The sequence below is a fragment of the Moschus berezovskii genome, chromosome 25 (genome assembly GCF_049115385.1).
Source record: "Moschus berezovskii isolate FMDL1 chromosome 25, NW_MosBer_1.0, whole genome shotgun sequence".
Lineage (NCBI taxonomy): Eukaryota > Metazoa > Chordata > Mammalia > Artiodactyla > Moschidae > Moschus > Moschus berezovskii.
Genome location: NC_142484.1, coordinates 13,978,532 through 13,996,185, shown reverse-complemented (window position 1 = coordinate 13,996,185; position 17,654 = coordinate 13,978,532).

Sequence of the window (17,654 nt, the reverse complement as noted above, 5' to 3'; positions counted from 1 at the left end):
GCTCCTCCGTCCATGGGATTTTCCTGGCAAGAGTACTGGAGTGAGGTGCCATTGGTTAGTGAATACAGAGACCCAATTTATTGTTTGGACGCTACTTACTAGTTATACGAATGTCAATAAACAGGACAGCTTGGGATTTCACTGCCTTGACAGGAAATGGGCTCCACCAGCTCTGAATTTCCTTCATATTCTCTTTTGTGAATTCACTTAGAGCTTTTGTGTTCTTGCTTCCACCTGCCAATGCAGGAGATGTGAGAGGCTTGAGTTCAATCCCTGGGTTGGGAAGATTCCCCTGGAGGAGGAAATGGCAAGCCACTCCAGTATTCCTGCTTGGGAAATTCCATGGACAGAGGAGCCTGGTGGGTTGTAGCTCACGAGGTTGCAAAGAGTCGGACATGACTGAGCGCATCCTTGCTTCACACCTGTTAGAGAGCTCTGTGTTCTGGAAGCATCCAGTTTCTGACAGTGACTGGTGTCATTGGGTAGCATCATTTCTAGTTATGATTCACTGTTAGTTCAATTCATTTCCCAAACAGTTACTGAACATCCACTATGTACCAACTACTCTTCTGGGCACTGGGATCTACCAGGGGACCAAAAGACAAAATAGCAGCTATTACAGAAAATCCATTTTAGCTTAGGATAGAGATACTGTGTAATAAATACACATGTGACTTAAAGTTAGATAGCAATAGTGATGAAGACAGAATAGGGCTGGTGGTGGAGGATGTGATATTAGGAGGAAGCATATGAGCACAGACTTGAGTGACGTTCTCAAGCAGCCCTGTGACAAGTCAGAACGTCTCAGGCAGAAGGAACAGCCAGTGCGAAGGCCCTGAGGCAGGTGCGTACGTGGTGGGTTTGTGGAATCACAGGAAGCCCCATGCAGCTGGGGCTGAGAGCGCAAGGACCAAGGGTAGGACAAAAGGCTGCGGAAGGGACAGGGGTTGGGCTGGGAAACCCTCATGAACTTGGCTGCGGCATTTGAACTATAGCTGCAGGAGATGAGAAGTCACCTGGAGATCATAAGCAGGGAGGGACAGGAAGTGATCCGTGTTTTGAAGGGATAATTCTGTCTGGTGAGCAGTGAATGAGAAGGAGGGATGGGCAAAAGAGTAGAAACGAAATCAGGCAGGGGTTTGTAAGAGGCCTCATCAAGACTTTAGAAGAGTTTTAGCAGTGCCATGAGGAGACTCAGTGCAACGAAAGGATAAAGAAATCAGAGAAAATGCGGACGTAGAAAACTTTAGTTCAGCCAGCCCTGATGGAGCTCAACTTAGGGTCACAGAATCTACCTCTGTGGGTGAAATCTCAGGCTACTTTGGTTTCCTACATATATTCATGCTTCAGCATACGGATACTTGAGGAAGAAATATTACTTCTCTGTGCTTCCCTGTGATTTTCCTACATCACATCTGCTGTTCTCCGTAAGACCTGATGCGACTGTCATCAGGCATTTTTCTCCTTTTCCCACAAGTTTTGTTTCTCCATCCTCTTGGTCGGTCTGGCCAAACGTGTGCCTCCTTCTCTTCCTATGGGTCCTCTCTGTGTATTGTCACGCCCACCACTTCTGTCTCATAAGCTGCGGTTTCACAGATGAACTGCTGTGTTGTCGTCCTAAACACGCAACACATTTAATGTTCTCCTTTCTGAATGATTCCTGACCTTGTCTTCAGGGCTCGAAAAGATGAAAACCTCACTATGCTCCCACCGTGGTGTCTTCTCTGAGCCTCCACTGTCACCAGAGATGCGTCTCCTCCATGTTCTCACGCCTGGGCCAAATGTTTTAAAGTAAAACCAGAGTGAGGGGCATCATGGGGTTGGTGAGTCTTGTCTGCCTTTCCATAGTACTTTACAGCCCAAGAAGCTTCTTAAATAACCTTGTCAGGTTTTCATATAATCACCTCTATTTTCCTTTTTAGGATAAGACCCACCGCTACAAACACTTCCTGTCTCGCCCTCAGAGGGGTATGCCTGCACATTCTCCTTTGAGCTCATTTAATCTGATACTACTGCATCTCAGAAGCTCCACCTGCTTCTGTGGGCAAAGTTCTAACATCTTCCTTCCTTTACAAATTCTTTTTTTTTTTTTTTGCATACATCTTTCAGTCATTAGCCTAGCATTAATTCTTTCATTCTCAGCGTATTTTTCTTCACAGATTTCTGTCCTCTCTAATCGCTCTTCATACCCTCTAAACACATTCCAGGTAATTATCCCTTCTATTTTCTCACTACTACCTCCTAGGAATACCATCTTACATTGGCAGCACAAGTGATGAGTGACTAATGCTTACGGGCAACTGTATACAGCACTTAGTTTCCAGCTCATTCAAACAAATTATATTTTATCCCTGCATGGAAGGTGTCCTAAGCCTTTTGTTTACAGAACACATTGTTTTTTTGGTATTCACTTGTACCTGAACGAGCCATCAGGTGGCCAAAATGTTTGTTTGGGTTTTTCCAAATGAAACTGTTGGCCAACTCAATAAAACGCAAGCTAACTGTGGACTGTGAGTAACTGACTATTAAATTCCAATTTGCCCATCTCATCTGAACATCAGGGAAGCTAAAGTAGGTCCTGATGTTTTCAGAGCCAAGACTTCTGCATACCTCTCTTCCCTGAACTGACAACACTGTTCCCACCAGGATGAATCAGATGAGGGAGCGTGGGACCACACATCCAGCTAATCTAATTTGGGAAGCGTGTCACCCGAGGGCACAGAAAAGAGGTATACTGGCACATTTGCTGACTAACTGACTGCTTTTGAAACATCTGTGTTCATCTTGGATTGCATTTGGCCATTGTCCAGAGGAAATTTGGTTCTTTCTCTGCTCAGCTTTGTTTTGGTACCAGTGCATTAGGGAGTTTATGAAATACCCTGCCTGAGAAATACTTAAAGGGAAACACCATGGTTCTGGAATGGTTGTAGGCTCAGACTTGCTTAGGGGAAAGGGCTGCACTTAGTAACCTCTGGGGGACTTTTGAGGTCTTGCAGCTGCTGAAGTTCTACTGTAACCTGGGTTATACTTAATGGCTTCTTCCATCAGAATCCCTCCCCGTGGCCTCCCTTACTGGAAGAGGAATGAGCAGCCCCGAGCCTTTCTGGGATTGCTGTTCTGGCACTAAGTCTCTACTCCTCTCTCTGCCCAGCTCACCCCCAAAGCTTGGTCCTAGGCCACCTTGGAGGAGCCTGGCTCTGGCCCAGAAAGGCTGAGTTGAAAGTTTTACGCTGCTCCTAAGGCAGCCCCATTGCACCCTGTCTCAAGGTCAGGTGGACTCGGGCTGTGTCTGTGCCCCCCCCCACTGCCTATCTGCCTTATGGTTTACACATCCCCATCCTCTAGAGAAGGCATCTGGCTGTCTCTGCACAGATCTGTTTCATTGCTTCAGCCTCAGTGACAACAAAACTCCCTGGGGAAAAAAGCATGTTTTCAACAACAGCTTGTGTTGCAGGACCTGAAAATGGTAGGGGGGGGGACATTTTAGCTCTACTGACATGAGCCCCTGTACTTCCAATTCAGTTCATGAACCATGCAGCGGAACTCGGACACATTAAAGCAAAAGAGATCACCTTCAGATTAGGACTGGTGCTGGGACTGTCTAACACTGGTGTTCTAACAGCGTCTAATACCACTGTGCGCTGAACACAGGCATTTCCTTCTCTGCACGTCAGCTGGGCTCACATTTTCCCTTTAAGGCAGTGTTCCTGGCTAGGCACGGGGCAGACAGTCAATGTGAAAATGCTGTCTCGGGCTTTGTTACATCAAATCCCTAAATTACAGTCACCATAGAATAAGGCTGACGTCCGGTTGACACAAAAGACACAGGAAGGTCAGAAATCCAGCAAAATTGAGGCAAAGTTAACTTCAAACATAAGTCTGTGTAAATGTTGATAAATGCCAGCTTTTACTTGCACACACATGCCTGCACATAACACACACCCTCTTCCCATATGGCTGATTCCACTTCCCCGTGACATGGCCAATTGGTGAGCAGTTTCACAGCCGCAGAACCTTAGATATTTGCAGCCCCAGCCCCTGCTACTCACTGCACAATTCCAGAATACATTCTCAGTTACAGCCACACACACAAACACACACTGACAATCAGAAAGGAGAACCAAGGCAACACCCACATCTGCCTTATACCCCACCCCCCCGCCTGTGGCAGCTTCCAACTCAAGACTCCAGTTCTGCCCATCAGGCTGACAACCGGCAGTGCCAGTCAACCACCCCTCCAGACTCCTGCGATGGAGCCCAAATCTGCTGAATGAGCAGACTGCGCTCCAAACCCCAGCATCTGGGGTGGAAGGACTCAGATCCTAGAGCTTATTTCAAGGTCAATTTGCTTCAGAATCAAAACCCATTTGCCATAAAGTAGAGAGATGCTAGAGGAAGGGGCTGGGACTCAGGAAGGGGAGGTGCATGCATTAAAACAGCTATTGGAGAAACACACACACACACACACACACACACGTTAACACTCACAATCTGGCCGTTTCTAAAGCCCTGTATCAGTCTGAGTTTCTTTACCACCTCCTCCCTGTCCCTGTGGCTTTTCCAGAGCCGATGTGCTCAGCCGGCAGAGGAGCAGGGCTGGGGAAGAGGGCTGTTTCCATATCTCGCCATCTTGGGTTAAAAGCAGGAGCTGTCCTCCTGGCACAGCTGCCTCCTGCCTTCTCATTCCGAGTCACCAGGCCATTACTAAACTATTACCAGCTCCTTGCAGACGTTTTCCTGAGCCAGTGACAGCTTTCTTTGAGCCCAGGAGTAAAGCTCAGGGTGTCAGGGAGAATTGGCAGTGGCAATTTTCACCTCATTGTCAAATCGTTTCCTCTGTTTTATGATGGCCTGGCTCTGGCAGCCCTGTGTCTGCGGTCATTTCCCATTCCCTAGTCTTGAGAAATATTTCTTTCTCCTCCGTCCTTGAACTCCTGAACCCTGTCCCTGGGCAGTGGGGGTCTGCATTGAGCAGGCTGGCGCAGACACTGCTGTGGTCGGAGGAGGAGAAGGGGGCACAGGAACGTGGCCCAGAAGAGGAGGGCAGTGGGCACTGGCCCAGCGTCCAGTGTTGTCTCGCCAGGACACAATCTGTTCTTCACCTCGCTCCCCTGGGCAGAGCTGGGCTCCTTCTTTGTAGATGAGTTGTGCCCCCTGAAGAAACAGGCTCCGTAAGAGCATAAAACCGAGGAAGCTGTCAAGAGCAGCAAAGAGCCCTGGCTAGTTCGCTTATTGTGAGGACTCCACTGAAGCCTGAGCAAGAAAATGAAGGAAAACTAATGTGCTGAATACATTCATCCTGGGCCCCCACCCTGCTCCTCACGGTGACCGACCCTGGGTGTGCAGATGACACTCTCAGCCTTGGCTCTCGTGGGTCCTGCATGGAAATACATCGACCACTCCCAGGTCATGGCCAAGGGCAGCAGAGGTCCCTCTGCTGCAGGTGAGAGGCCTCACTCACCTGCCCCAGGACTGGGCTGCCTGATCTCAGCTGATTCAGCAGTTACTCAGGGACCCCAGGTATGAGCATTCTCAGCACAGGCTGGGTGACAGAAGGAAATGACCAGCAGTCTTGCGTGGAGAATCCCATGGAGAGAGGAGACTGGCAGGCTGTATAGTCCATGGGGTCACAAAAGGTCCGACATGACTGAACAATTAAACAACAACACAGGGTTTACAAAAGAAGTCTGGGACAAAACTCCACTTTCTGGGAGCTGTGTACCCCCAGGGGCCACCACCTAGGTGTCCTGTGTACACCTGGGGCTGTGGGTTACCAAGAGCTTACTGGGATCCAGGCATGGTGCTCAGCTTTTAACTCTGTCCCCTCACCCTGTGAGGCAGGCATTATCATCACCCCCGTATTGCTGACGAGGAGAGTCTTCGTAACTTGATCCAGTTTGCAGGATGAGGACGTGTTCTGAAGAGCCCGGATTTGAACTAGGATTGCTCAAGTGTTTAACCACCCTGGGTGATGCCTCAGAGAAGCTGGGTCACTGCTTTGACTAGAAGTGTGTCTGCTCACCAGCATTTTGGGGTGAAGAGGGAGGTTCAAGGTGAAAACCTCTGCTCCACCACCTCACAAAGTTAGGGGCTGGAAGGTGGGGCAGGATGAGGGTCATGGCCTGGGAGCTGGACCTGAGGGGAGGAGCTGGAAGGGGGCATGGCCTGGAGCTAGATCTGAGGGGAGGAGCTGGAAAGGGCTTCAACCATGGAGACTTAGATCACGTGCTTCCAGCAAAACATGTTTCAAATCACCGTGTCCTCCAATTTCATAGTCCTGGTGGACACTGGGCTGCTGCCACAGCTTTTTGCGCTGAGACCTGGGACAGACAATGGCAGTTTTATAACCAGGGGACACTGAGACGAGACCTGACAAAGCAGTGGCAATCAGTGAAAAGTTGACCCTGAGCTAGCCTGCAAACTGGGTCAAGTTTTGCGAAGATCTTCGGGCAGCTCAGCTCTGGCTTCGGGGGATGAATTCCTGCTCGCTGGCCGTAGCTCCAGGGCCTTCCTCGGGCGCTGCCCCTTGCTAGGGTGTGCAGAGAGTCCACGCCCTGTGTGCCCACTGTGCTCCATACCCGCCCCTCACCTCCTGCAGGAACACCAGCAGCTTTGCCTCCCTTGGGAAAAACTAGAGATCAAACGAAAAAACCTGACCCATTTTTTGGGAAAGTGCTCATTTCCTGCACAGACAGACCTGTAAGTGCTAATAGTGGGGCTGGAGTGGGGAGCGGGACCCCAGTGCACCAGGGGCAGGGAGTCCTGACTCTGCGCAGCCCTCCGGGCACCAGGGCATCTACAGAAACGGCTCTCTGGTCAGGTCACTCCAGGGACAGCTCTGGAAGTCGGGCCCTGTGACCATGACCGACCTGCAGTCCCCGCAGTGGCCTGCCCTCTGCCTGAGATAAGGGAGCTCCCCACATGCGTCCTCCTGGTTCTAGGATGGCTAGTCTTCAGTCCAGAATCCTGGTGACACTGTGCAGGCACGGAGCCTCTCCATGTCATCCTGCACCTGTACAAAGAAAGCCTTGAAGTCCCATGTTGCCACCGACATTTGAGGTTTTCTGCATAGCAGGGAGGGAAATGCGGATGCATGTCTGTATGTGATAAATGGCATTTTAGGAGAAAGCAGGGCCAGTGAGGCACTGCCCAGTAGAACACCCCTGCCTCCCCAGCCATGGAATCGAGGCTGGCACCCAGAGCTCCCTCAGGTTCCCTCCAGCCTTGTGGTAGAGGAGCGCCCAGGTATCTCCCAGTGGAGATGCCCCGGAAATAAAAAAGCCTCAGGTTCCACAGGCAGTGTGGTTGTAGGTGAGTGCTTAACTTCTCTGAGTCTGAGCTTCTTCTGTGAACCAGGAATGATAAAACTCTCTCTCAGAGGCACAATAAGGATTCAGTGAGACCACATACATACTCTTCTTGTCTCTTCATCATGCCTTATAAGTGGAAGTTGTAACTATTAATATTTTAAGATTGGACTATTGAACTTGAATCATGGCATGTTTTTAATTTTTATTACATTTGAAGGAAGTGCCCAGCGGATCCTGGATTCCTCCTGCATCCGGCATTTGGGCATCAGTGTTAGAAAGCAGAGCACAGCACACCCCAGAGGGAGGGGCAGCCTAAGGGAGGGGCCAAGAGATTCTAATGGCACCTACTGGGAGAAAAACACACTCTCCACAGGGGGCCACAGGAAACATCGTGTAATTAAAAATTCTGTTCAGAGACCTCAATGTGAGGATTCCAGGCTGTGGGGAAAGTAGGAACCGGTTTGGGTCTACAGTCCGTGGGATGGTGAGTGAGCCCATGAGGGGTCCAATTGTAGGAGTGACCTGTGGGTTTCAAGGGCAAGGATGGTACCCAGACATGTAGGCTGAGGGCCGGCTCCCAGGTGAAAGCTCTCAAACAGACACATTCAGCAAGAAGCAGACCAGAGAGCAAAGCAAGAGATCCTGTAAAGGAGGAAGGAATTGGGAATAGAAGCTTGAATGAAGACCCCCTTGGGGAGGAACAGACCAGAAGGCTCTCCTGAGGGCAACTGAGGCTCTGTGTCCTCAGATGGGCCGGGTCCCCAGAACGCAAGCTTCAGTTTTAGGGAGACGGGATTCATTTCACCTGCCTGCTTGGAATGAGGTGAGGCTGGGCTGTGGGTATCACAAAGATACTCCTGCAGCAGAGACCAAGGGAGAGGGAGATGGCCAGGCCACGGGGAGCACGGCAGGGAGAGAGCTGAGCTCCCTGCTGCTGTGTGCATGGCCCTGGGCCAACAGAAGATGCTGACCTATCCAAGGCGTCTGCCGCTCACCTTCCTTTGGCGTGGCTGGGTAAACTTGAGTTCCACCACATTACCCAGAGCCACAGAAGTGTTTCCTGGCCTACATGTTGTCGGTAGTTCAGCGTTTGATAAACATATGAGGTGACAATGTGAAGTGCTTCATCTGTAACTGTCTGCAATTGCAATTCAATTTAACTCAATAAGCGCGTGTTTGACATCTAATCTGCATCCATTTCTCTCCCCGAGCTCGGCTTCCCTCCATGGAACTTTGCACATCTTTGGATAGACTTTGGGCTGAAAACACGTATTCATACATTTCAATAGCTTGCTGATGCATTCCAGCAGCCAAAATATTTTTCATATCAAACATTGAGATGAACAGTCTAAACAGTTTTCGTACATTTTGTATGACTCTGGTGTGTTAGTTATCCATCGCTGCATAACAAATCAGCCCAAAGCTTAGTATGTTTGACTACAAGAATCCTTTATTATCTCTCAGTTTCTGTGGGTCAGGAATGAATGCAGGAGCTGCTTGTCTGGAAAGTTCTGATTTAGGGTCAATATTGCAATGAAAACAGTGACAGATTTTATTTTCTTGGGCTCCAAAATCGCCGCAGAAGGTGACTGCAGCCACGAAATTAAAAGATACCTGCCCCTTGGAAGAAAAGCTACGACAAACCTATAAAGTATATTAAAAAATAGAGACATCACTTTGCCAACAAATGTCCATATAGTCAAATCTGTGCTTTTCCCAGTAGTCATGTATGGGTGTGAGACTTGGACCATAAAGAAAGCTGAGCACTGAAGAACTGATGCTTTTGAACTGTGGTGTTGGAGAAGACTCTTGAGAGTCCCTTGGACTGCGAGTTCAGAACAATCAATCATCCTAAAATAAACCAGTCCTGAATATTCATTAGAAGGACTGATAGTGAAGCTGAAGCTCCAATACTTTGGCCACATGATGTGAAGAGCCGACACATTGGAGAAGACCCTGATGCTGGGAAAGATAGAGGGCAGGAGGAGAAGGGGACGACAGAGGATGAGACTGGATGACATCATTGACTGAACAGACGTGAGTTTGAGCAAACTCTGGGAGATAGGGAAGGACAGGGAAGCCTGGTGTGCTGCAGTCAGTGGGGTTGCAAAGAGTCAGAAATGGCTTAGCAACTGAACAACAATGAGATTGAAGCCTGATGCATTTGGGGTTGAAGTTGTCCCTAGTATTGATTGACTGGGGCTGGAGAACCCACTTCCGAGGTGGCTGTCTCACGTGGCTGCCTGCGGGCATGTTGGGTGTGCTGAGGGCACGCAGGCAGCTTTCCCCTAAGCAAGTGATACAAGGAATTAAGGCTGAAAGGGCAGTGCCTCTTATGACCAAGTCTCTGAAGTTATATCCCATCAATTCCTAGCATATTCTATCTTAGGATTCACTGTGGAAAGAGTCCATATTCCAGGAGGTGAGGGCACTGGGGTGTATCTCAGAGGTTGGCTACCTCAGCTAGCTATTGATCTTTGGATTCTCCTTTTGGACTATCTTCAGAAACATACATTCATGTTCAGACACAGAAGTAGACCATTCTAGCTCCACGTGGGAAGGGTCTCAGTTGACACATTTTACTGTGTTCCACTGCCTCTGCCAACTCCTGTTCCATCACCCCATTCCAGTTCTGTCCAGCCCTCCTTCCTTCCTAATGCCTCCCTTTCCTGTCTGTTCTCTCCTGATTCTGCTCTCGTCGCTACTGCAGGACCATTGTATGGTCAGCTCAGCTCCTGTTGAATTAAAAACCTTTTGTCATTCCTCCTTGCCCTTCTTGCCTTCCCTTATGTAAGTGGATTACCCTTTGATCAACTGTTCTCTTGGTCCCAGAGCAATATGATTCCACACAGAGGAGCAGGAGAGGCCAAGAGCCAGAGGATTTATCCTGTAATTACTGCGTTTATGTGCCTATGCAGCATATAGCACATGATTATAAAATGCTGTCACAAGAGCAGGTACCAGGGCTTAGTTCTGCACAGATCCAAGGTGCCACTGGAAGCTCAAGTCTTTTTTATTAGAGAGTAATTGCTTTACAATGTTGTGTTAGTCTCAGCTGTACAACAAGTGAGTTAGCTATATGTATACACATACCCCTCCCTCTTGGACCTCCCTCCCACCCCACTCCCCTGTCTCACCCCTCTAGGTCATCACAGAGCACCGAGCTGAGCTCCCTGTGCTATACGGAAGCTTCCCACTAGCTATCTAATTTACACATGGTAGTGTATATATTATCAATCATCATCTCCCAGTTCAACGATGCAACTGACAAAGGATTAATCTCAAAAATATACAAACAGCTCATGCAGCTCAATATCAGAACAACAAACAACCCCGTCAAAAAATGGGTGAAAGACCTAAACAGACATTTCTCCAAGACATACAGATAGCCAAGAGGCACATGAAAAGGTACTCAACATCATTAATGATTAGAGAAATGTACTCAGCATCAAAAGTAAGCTGAGGTGTCCTCTCCCACCAGTCATAACAGCCATCAGTGAGAAACCTACAACTATAAATGCTAGAGAGGGTGTGGGGAGAAGGGAACCCTCTTGAAGCTCAATTTTTAATTACCTTTCTCCACCTACTTGTGCTAGAATATCAGGCTGTTAGCTCACACTTAGCAAATTTACGTCAAGCCAAATTCACCTCCTCCTAAAGTCAGCTTCTTCTCCTGTCTAACATTTTTCTGTTTATATTTCCATCTAAAATGATGCAAAGGTTGGAAACCTCAGTGTCTGCTTAACTTTGCCCGGTGTTCCACACTGCGGCCAATGCTGAAAAGCCTCTCTGCTCGTCCCTCTTCCCTCTCATCACCACCGCTGTCCAGGTTTTGTTCACCTCTCAACATGTTATCTGCCACAGTGTTCTACATTGTCTGGCTGCCCCCTGCCTCCAGTCTAACAGATTCTGCACATTTTGACCAGATCAAGCTTTCTTCAATGCCACTTTCATCATTTCATTTTTCTGCTCAAAAACCTTCCAGTATCTTTCCACTGATGTCAGAATGAAGTCAAGACTCTTTGGCCTGGCATATATTCGATCTAGAATATATTTCTATGTACTTGTCCCTTGCACCAAACTGAGAACTCTCACCAGTGCCTCTACTCAGAATGTTCTCCATTCCCGGGGTTGCCTTGTCCCTGCTCAGCCCTTCAAGCACTTGCCTTTTTTAAACTCCAACCCCAGTTATTACCTGCTCTGCTCATTTGACCCAGTGGATAACCTCGTATTAAAGCCAAGCTCCTCTCACCCTGGGAATAGAGCTCCTTAAATAAGAGTCTTCTTGTAGAGTAGACCTTGGGTCTTTTCCACACTTGAGCAACTGTTCTATGTGTAAGATGATTTCGGTACTTATTTGCTAATGAATTCTTTGGACAAAACTCTAACAAAACATTCAGAAATAAGGTTTATAGTGGATTCCTTTCTTCCTCTTCTAGCTCAACAGCTACTTTGGGTGGAAACAGCTAGCTTTCCCATCATGGTTTAAACCCGAAACCTTGGCTTCTGCCTCAGTGATGGGCGTGGCAGTGTCCCCTCTTCCCTCCCAGCATCTTCTCTACCACCGCTGATGCCCAGCTCATTGGTTTACTTGCAATGAGCTTCTGTTCTCTCTCAGTTTACCGTGCTTATTGTTTGCCAGTGTAACGACAGTGTTTGGAGCCATTGGCAAATGTCCTGTTTGGGACTACCCACTGTGGGAAGCTGGAGTAATTTGTGCTTGTATATGTTGGTTTTCCAAGAGATCCTGCTCTGGTGATAATGCCAGAACTGTGCAAGCCTACTGCAACAAGGGAAAGCACTTTTTCTACTGCCAAGGGCAGAGACTCCCACCTCCTTCCCCAGGATGGAGAGGTGGAGGCAGGAGGAAGATGGGCATCCTGAGACTCACAATCCTCAGCAAGAGGAAAGCCCAAGTTTGGCATCTTCTCACTGAGAAAGAGTAATAGCCTTAACCTACATCCTAATTAGCATTTATATTAAGTGAACTAGGGCTGGGTAGAAGGGCTGAAGATGGACGTATGTTTTGGCTATTTGTGGGGGGCGGCTAATAAAGAGGAGCCGTTATTTATTTACTTGGCTAGTAAATAAGGATCCGTTAAGTGCCAGATCCTGGGACTGCCATTGTTATTCATACAAAAGGAGAGAGAGAAAAAAAAAAAACAGGAAATAAATCTAGCTCAAATGCAAACCTCAGTCTGCTTTTTCAGTGCCTTGCCCCACCAAGGAGCCTTCGATCTTCTCGGGATTAAGTCAGAGGCTGTTGATGGAAACCCAGGCTGAGTCACAGCCAGGGACCCACACAGCATGAATGTGGACGCGGGGGAGATTGAAAGAGGAGGTGGAGGAGGCTGAGGTCACAGCTTCCATTACCTTACCAAGTGTGGGCGGGGGCTTCCCCGCGGTGTGAGCTCTCAGACTTGGTCTTGTCTGGGTTTAATGACTTGAATAATAGAGCTCTGACCAGCACCTCACACTGACTATTAAGCCAGGCATAACAACAGTGAAATAACCTGCCAGGCCAAGCAGCCCAGGCCTACGCTCTCAGTGTGGCCAAGACAGGCCGAGTCAGGAAGGTTGTACCAGCCTGACCCGGGGTGGAAACTGACAGTCATTTGTCGTCACCACTTCCAGCACCTGGAGACCCCAACCCTTGGCACAGGCCAGCCTCCCGAGGTTCAGAGGGAAGCTGAATGTGTGTGCTTCCTCCACACCCCGACCTGAGTACACACCCAATTTTCTTGGTTTTAATCACTGGGCATGAGCATAGATTTATTTTGATGAAAGGCAGTCCCTTGGTTTTTTTAAAAAAAAGGTTAACATAACTATTTTAACTAATATTTCCTGGTACTATTATTTTAACTAATATTTCCAGGTATTACAGGTAGCATAAATACAAGAGAGTCAAAAAGACTGGGATTAAAGGTCTAATTGTGACTTTGCCTCCAACTTGGTGGAACATTTTGAATCCAATGTTGTTGAAAATGTTTTCTTATTGAACAAATGAAGCACCTCCACCAGGTGGTAGCCTGTGTCCTGCGTGTGTCAACTCTTTGCGACCCCATGGACTGTAGCCCGCCAGGCTTCTCTCTCCATGGGGGTTCTCCAGGCAAGAATGCTAGAGCGCATTGCCATTTTCTCCTCCAGGGGATCTCCCCGACTCAGGGATCAAACCCATGTCTCTCATATCTTCTGCACTGACAGGAGGATTCTTTACCATTGCACCACTTATGTTAGAGATGAATTCCCAAGCAAAGCATAAGAAGAGAGAGGGAAAGGGAAAGAGAGGGATGAGGGTAGGGAGATAGGAAAAGAGAAAAGGAAGGGGGAATAATTAGCAGACTGGAAGGGGAAGAGGAGACAGTGCAAACAGAGTTCTTGGAGATGTTCCACGGAAAAGGACTGGGGACCAGGGCAAAGCTTCATCCACATCTTGTCAATCACAGATCCCAGGTCAGGAAGCACTAGACAGTGCCCATCACTTGTGACAAATGATCTGACACTCTTACACAGAAAAGGCTCAAAAGAAGGCACTTTCTCCTTAACTGAGATTTTCAAATCTGCCCATCAGTAGACAGAATCTTAGAAACATTCAAATTAGTAGTGAAAGGATTAATTATGTTTTAAATGCCTACTATGTCACCCTGAGCACTTTCCTGTTGACTCATCTAATTCATTCATGTAAAATGCTGACTGAGTGAGTGATGTACATGAGGTTTTGCCAATCCAGGAAACAAAGCAGTCATTCCCTGCCATTGTGGAGTTTATGGCCTCATTTACAATATATGTTAGGGGCTTCTCCGATGGCTCAGTGAGTAAAGAATCTGCCTGCAATGCAGAAGAAACAGGAGACAATGTAGGTTCAATCCCTGGGTTGGGAAAATCTCCTAGGGGAGGAAATGGAAACCCACAGTATCCTTGCCTGGGAAATCCCTTAGACAGAGGAGCCTAGTGGGCTACAGTCCAGGGGTCACAAAGAATCAGACACAGCTAACCATGTACACATGTACAGTATATGTTGAGAGAATGACAGTAAATAAGCACAACAATCATCAATTATATTCTTTTAATGAGTGCTATGTGAGTATTAAGGACTTTGTTTAATAAATCATGGGATTGAGTTTGGGAGGCTCAAATACCTTTTCCAGCATTTTTCAGCTAGAATCATCACAGGCAGAATTTAAACCAAGGTCTGCTAACCCCAAATGTATATTCTTTCTATTACACACGCTAGACACCCCTCCTCCCCCAGAAGAGAAAATGCATTAACAAGGGAAGAAAGAAATAGGAAAACAACAAAATTGAAATTTTGTTTCCTGTCATGATTGTGGTTGACAGGCCCAGGAGAAGTCATCATTTGTTTCATCAACATTTTCCTGGCCACTACACTCACCAGGATGACCTAGCAGAACAAGATTGTGATGAAACATGCAAAATAAGCCATGGTGAGGATATCTAGATGAGTGCTGAGAAGCCTGGGATCCTCTTCCTCTTCTATGTGGGGAAGTGAGCAGAACATGGCAAGGAGCCCTCCAGAGCTGCCCTCCAAGGCAGTTCCACTCACAGCTTCAGAAACCTCCCAGCCAAAAATGTGTCTTTTCTGCCAGGTCCTGGCTATTTGCAAGCAATGCAGACATTTGTGTGAGATATACAAAGCCATTTCAGCTGCTCAAAAGCTATCAGCTCTTACATGCGTGGTTTGAGCAAAACAGATCCTGCAGTACTTAGGGCATCAGAGGGGATTACCCAGACACCGATAACAGATTTTAATTTAGATGATCGTCATGGGGGCCTGGGAGGAGGGGGCCGAGCAATGGAGAGATTTAACTCCAGGGTGGTGAAGGGAATAAGATGAAACGGATGATAAAGGTACATTTAGAGGTTGATTTACCCGGCCCCTGTGAGGTCTCCTATGGGCCGGCCTTTGCTTTGTGACACACAGCTTGCTGGGGTAGGGAGCCATGGGGCAGGCTGGCCCTGTGCTTAGGCTGCTAGAGAGCTAGTGTTACCTGGGAAAGAAATAATACATCCTCACTGAACATGTATGGCTTGGATTTGGGCTCAGGTACAAGGGTGACCCACCTCTACAGAGCTTCTCCTGCAGTCTTGGCTACCGTTTGAAACCTTTCATTGCAAAAGGTTTTCTATTATTTTCTCAACTCACCACTTGTCATCTTTACTTAAAATCCAGTCATTAGCCACCTGTGCCTTCCGCTTCTATGTGCTGAGTGGCCACTCAGAACTACCTGTATACCTATAGAGGACACATTCATTTCTTCAGTTATTCAGAAGTGTTTACTGATTGATCAACTACTCTCAGGAACTGTGGTAGCAGAAGTGAACCCCTGGCTTCCTGGGGAGAGTTTCAAGGACACGGTAGGATAAAGAAATAAAACAAAAAAGTAAATCAAGGAAGGAAGGTGAAAATGCTTATGATATTTAATAAGTAATAAAAAAGAAGTGCAGGGCAGAGCAATAATTATAAAGTCAGGCTGGAAAAGCTGCTGCTGCTGCTGCTAAGTCACTTCAGTCGTGTCCGACTCTGTGTGACCCCATAGACGGAAGCCCACCAGGCTCCCCCATCCCTGGGATTCTCCAGGCAAGAACACTGGAGTGGGTTGCCATTTCCTTCTCCAATGTGTGAAAATGAAAAGGGAAAGTGAAGTCACTCAGTCGTGTCCAGCCGTTAGCGACCCCACAGACTGCAGCCTACCAGGCTCCTCCATCCATGGGATTTTCCAGGCAATAGTACTGGAGTGGCTTGCCATTGCCTTCTCTGTGGAAAAGCTGACCTGGATGTTATCCAGTGAGGAGTTCAGAGAGCTGGGTTTCAGGGCTCTTGAACGAGAGACCTTAGAAGCTGACTTGAAATGGAAGATGATGCCTTTGCGTATTGAAACAGTCCATAAGCCAGGGATAGAAGGGAACACCCTTGCCTGATAAAGAGCATCTGCTAAACACCCACAGTTGACAGCATCCTTACTGATAGGAGACAGACAGCTTTCCCCCAAGACAGAAGTAAGGCAGGGATGGTTACTCCTACCACTTATATTCAACACTGCACTGGAGAGTCTAGTCAGGGCAATTAGGCAAGAAAAATAAAGGGCGTTAGACTGAAAAGGGAAAATTAAAGCTCTCTATTTGCAGATGTCATGAGCTTATGTGGAGATAATCCTAAGGAAACCACTGAGAAACGTTAGAATTAAGAACAACTGCTAGGGTGGATGTGGAAAAATGGAATCCTCACTCATCAGGAGTGAGATTATAAAATGGTGCGGCCACTTTGCAAAAGTTTGGTTGTCCTTTGTTGTTCAGGCTGGCTGTACCTCTTTGCATCAGAAATAGACGGATGATTAAATCTCAAGCTGTTGTTCAGTCACTAAGTCACGTCTGACTCTGAGACCCCATGGACTGCAGCACGCCAGGTTTCCCTGTCCTTCACTATCTCCCAGAGGTTGCTCAGACTCATGTCCATCAAGGCGGTGATGCCATCCAACCATCTCATCCTCTGTCAACCCCTTCTCCTCCTGCCTTCAGTCTTTCCCAGCATCAGGGTCTTTTCCAATGAGTTGGTGCTTCACATCGGGTGGCCAAAGTATTGGAGCTTCAGCTTCAGCATCAGGCCTTCCAATGAATATTCTGGGTTGATTTCATTTAGGATCAACTAGGTTGATCTTGTTGGCCAAGGGACTCTCAAGAGTCTTCTCTAATACCACAGCTTCAAAGCATCAATTCTTCAGCACTCAGCCTTCTTTAGAGTTCAACTCTCACATCTGTACATGGTTAGTGCAAAATCATAGCTTTCACTGTATGGATCTTTGCCGGCAAAGTGATATCTCTGTTAGCTACCCTATGACTCAACAGATTCACTTCTAAATATATACACATGAGAAATGAAAGCATATTCCACACTAAAATTTGTATATGCAGGTTCATAACAGTATTATTTATTATAGATAAACAGTGAAAATGACTCAAATGTCCATCAACTGATGAACGGCTAAAAAAAGCGCAGTATGTCTACATAATGGAATATTATTTGGCCATAAAATGGAATGAAATAGTGATCCTTGCAATGATATAGATAAACTTTGAAAAATTATGTCAAGCAAAAGAAGTCAGTCACAGAAGATCACATGTTGCATGATTTCATTTACCTGCAGTGCCCAGAACAGGCAAGTCTGTAGGGACAGTTGTGGGCTAGTGTCTGCCTAGTGGATTCTGGGAGATGGTGAAAGACAGGGAAGGCTGGCATACTGCAGTCCCTGGGGTCACAAAGAGTCATACAGGGCTGGGCCACTGAACAAGTGTCTGCCTAGGGCTGGGGTTTAGGGGAGATGTCAA